Source organism: Procambarus clarkii, chromosome 78 (genome assembly GCF_040958095.1).
Source record: "Procambarus clarkii isolate CNS0578487 chromosome 78, FALCON_Pclarkii_2.0, whole genome shotgun sequence".
NCBI classification, from domain to species: Eukaryota; Metazoa; Arthropoda; class Malacostraca; order Decapoda; family Cambaridae; genus Procambarus; species Procambarus clarkii.
The window spans coordinates 25142163-25146297 of record NC_091227.1 but is presented as its reverse complement, the minus strand read 5'-3'; positions in this window follow the sequence as shown (position 1 = coordinate 25146297).

Genomic DNA, 4135 nt, shown 5'->3' with positions numbered 1-4135 from the left:
CGCTCTCTCCCTCACCCGCTCTCTCCCTCACCCGCTCTCTCCCTCACCCGCTCTCTCCCTCACCCACTCTCTCCCTCTCCTCTCTCTCTCTCCCTCCCGCCTCTCTCTCCATCTCCTCCCCCCCCTCCCCTTCTACTTTCTTCTCACTTCAGTGGAAGGGTCGGATCCCCCCCACCCACCCATTTATCTCTCCCTTTGTCACTCCCTTTCTCTCTCTCTCTTTCTCTCTCTCTTCCTCTCTCTCTCTCTCTCTCTCTCTCCCTCCCCCATCCCAACAGGGTCAAACATGGCAGCCAGAAGTCCCAGGGGAACAGGAAAGAGCCAAGGTGACGAGATGAAGGAAATGTTCGCCCAGTTTCTGGAGGACATCAAGAGTGAGATGCAAGAAATGATGCAGGAAATGAAGAACGAAATAAGCAACCTGAAAAAGAGAGCTGACAGCAGCAAAGGAGGAGATTAGAGCCCTCAAAGAGAATGGTATCGAGGCTGAGAATCAGAAAACCACCCAGGGAGAAGGTGGTAATAGTTTTCTGGATGAGAATGCCACAATAAAAGCAACATTTGCGGAAATACTAAAAAAAAATAACTCTGAAGTAATGACTGCAGTGATGGAGGTGGCCATGAAAGCAGCCACCTCGCAGGAGGCGGCACGCTCCACTAGCCAACTGCTGGAAAGGAACAGATCAGTGGTTGCTGTGGGTATTAAGGAGCAGGAAGGATCTAATAGGACAGAGTGGAATGACAAGGACAAAGCAGCAGTGAATGAAGTACTAAAGGCACTAAACATGGAAGGGGCTGAGCATAGCATTGAGAAGGTTTTCAGGCTAGGCCGGTACATCAAAGACCGAGACCGAATGATAAAGATAGTGTTTGCAAACGAGAACACAAAAGAGAAGATCCTATCAAGGAAGAGCTCCCTGAAAAACGTGGGAAAATTAAAAAATGTATTCCTCCACCCCCAGAGGCGAGGGGGGAACCCACAACCCGCTACCCAGTAACACCAGAAGGGAGGACAACCCCGCCTCCCTCCTCTGCATAGAAAAACCCCCTACCCCAAACCCTCCCTGCCCCCACTCAAATGTTCAGCCAAATCTCCCTCCCCCTCACCCAATCCCCACCCTTCTACCCCTCCCCTCCTCCCGAGTCCTCCCTCCCCCCCTTTCCTTCCCGTCCTCCCTCCCCTTTCACCCCATACCCTCCCTGTCCCTCCCCCTTCACCGGATCCCCCGCCCTTCATCCCAGTATCCTCTGAGACCCTGTTATCCACCTCACAGGTCCTCACAACCATGGAACTGCCTCCCCCACCAGCAGAACTCTCACCAAGGAGGCGATTTGAGAAGGGACAGAAGAAAGTGAGCCTCAAAGCGATGTACACTAACATAAATGGAATTACAAATAAAGCAAATGAGCTTGGAGAACTGGTACTCGAGGAAAACCCAGACATAATAGCCCTCACAGAAACAAAGATCACGAAAACGATAACAAATGCAGTGTTCCCACAGGATTATTATGTTATGAGGAAGGAGAGGGAAGGAAGAGGTGGGGTGGTGTAGCTCTGCTGGTAAGAAAAGGCTGGGATTTTGAGGAGATGGGTATTCAGGGCTGTGAAGGTTTCAGTGACTACATAGCAGGTACTGTAACAAATGGAGGGAAAAAAATTATAGTCGCAGTCATATATAATCCACCACCAAATGACAGAAGACCTAGACAGGAATATGATAGAAACAACATGGCCACCATTAACATAATAGAAAGAGCAGCTTCTGTTGCTAGCAGGAATGGATATGGACTACTAATTATGGGAGACTTCAACCATGGGAAGATAGATTGGAAGAACAGAGACCCGCATGGAGGACCAGAAACATGGAGAGCTAAGCTGCTGGACGTGTCAACAAGAAACTTTCTAAGCCAGCACACCAAAGAACCAACAAGAATGAGAGGAGATGAACCAGCAATGCTTGATTTGATATTTACCCTAAATGAATGGGATATAAGGGAAGTTAAGATGGAAGCGCCCTTGGGAATGAGTGACCACAGTGTATTGAACTTTGAGTACTTGGTAGAGCTAGGACTTATCTCCCCCAAAAAAGAACTAGGAATCAAAAGGCTGGCATACCGAAAGGGGAATTATGAACAGATGAGAAGTTTCCTAAGTGAAATACCTTGGGACACAAACCTCAGAGACAAGTCTGTACAGGGTATGATGGACTATGTTACCCAAAAGTGTCAGGAGGCAGTAAACAGGTTCATCCCGGCCCAAAGGAAAAATCCAAGAAGCAACAGAAGAATCCATGGTATAATAGGGCATGTATCGAAGCGAAGAAACTGAACAAAAAGGCGTGGAGGAACTTCCGGAATAACAGAACACCAGAGAGCAGAGAGAGATACCAGAGAACCAGGAATGAGTACGTCAGGGTGAGAAGAGAAGCAGAGAAAAATTTTGAAAATGATATAGCAAACAAAGCCAAGACTGAACCAAAGCTACTCCACAGTCACATCAGAAGGAAAACAACAGTGAAAGAACAGGTATTGAAACTTAGAACAGGCGAGGACAGGTATACAGAGAATGACAGAGAGGTGTGTGAGGAACTCAACAAGAGGTTCCAGGAGGTCTTCACAATAGAACAGGGTGAGGTCACTGTGCTAGGAGAAAGGGAGGTAAACCAGGCGGCCTTGGAGGAGTTCGAAATTACGAGAGAGGAGGTCAAGAGACACCTGCTGGATCTGGATGTTAGAAAGGCTGTTGGTCCAGATGGGATCTCACCATGGGTACTGAAAGAGTGTGCAGAGGCACTTTGCTTGCCACTCTCCATAGTGTATAGTAAGTCACTAGAGACGGGAGACCTACCAGAAATATGGAAGACGGCGAATGTGGTCCCAATATACAAAAAGGGCGACAGACAAGAGGCACTGAACTACAGGCCAGTGTCCTTGACTTGTATACCATGCAAGGTGATGGAGAAGATCGTGAGAAAAAACCTGGTAACTCATCTGGAGAGAAGGGACTTCGTGACAAATCGCCAACATGGATTCAGGGAGGGTAAATCTTGCCTTACAGGCTTGATAGAATTCTACGATCAGGTGACACGGATCAAGCAAGAAAGAGAGGGCTGGGCAGACTGCATTTTCTTGGATTGTCGGAAAGCCTTTGACAGTACCGCATAAGAGGCTGGTACATAAGCTGGAGAGACAGGCAGGTGTAGCTGGTAAAGTGCTCCAGTGGATAAGGGAGTATCTAAGCAATAGGAAGCAGAGAGTTACGGTGAGGGGTGAGACCTCCGATTGGCGTGAAGTCACCAGTGGAGTCCCACAGGGCTCTGTACTCGGTCCTATCTTGTTTCTGATATATGTAAATGATCTCCCGGAGGGTATCGATTCATTTCTCTCAATGTTTGCGGACGATGCTAAAATTATGAGAAGGATTAAAACAGAAGAGGACTGTTTGAGGCTTCAAGAAGACCTAGACAAGCTGAAGGAATGGTCGAACAAATGGTTGTTAGAGTTTAACCCAACCAAATGTAATGTAATGAAGATAGGTGTAGGGAGCAGGAGGCCAGATACAAGGTATCATCTGGGAGAGGAAATTCTTCAGGAGTCAGAGAAGGAAAAAGACTTGGGGGTTGATATCACGCCAGACCTGTCTCCCGCAGCACATATCAAGCGGATAACATCAGCGGCATATGCCAGGCTGGCTAACATACGAACGGCATTCAGAAACTTGTGTAAAGAATCATTCAGAACTTTGTATACCACATATGTCAGGCCAATCCTGGAGTATGCAGCCCCTGCATTTAGTATATCTAGTCAAGGATAAGACTAAACTGGAAAAGGTTCAAAGGTTTGCCACCAGACTAGTACCCGAGCTGAGAGGTATGAGCTACGAGGAGAGACTATGGGAATTAAACCTCACTTCGCTGGAAGACAGAAGAGCTAGGGGGGACATGATCACCACATTCAAGATTCTCAAGGGAATTGATAGGATAGATAAAGACAGTCGATTTAACACAAGGGGAACACGCACAAGAGGACACAGGTGGAAACTGAGTGCCCAAATGAGCCACAGAGATATTAGAAAGAACTTTTTTAGTGTCAGAGTGGTTGACAAATGGAATGCATTAGGAAGTGATGTGGTGGA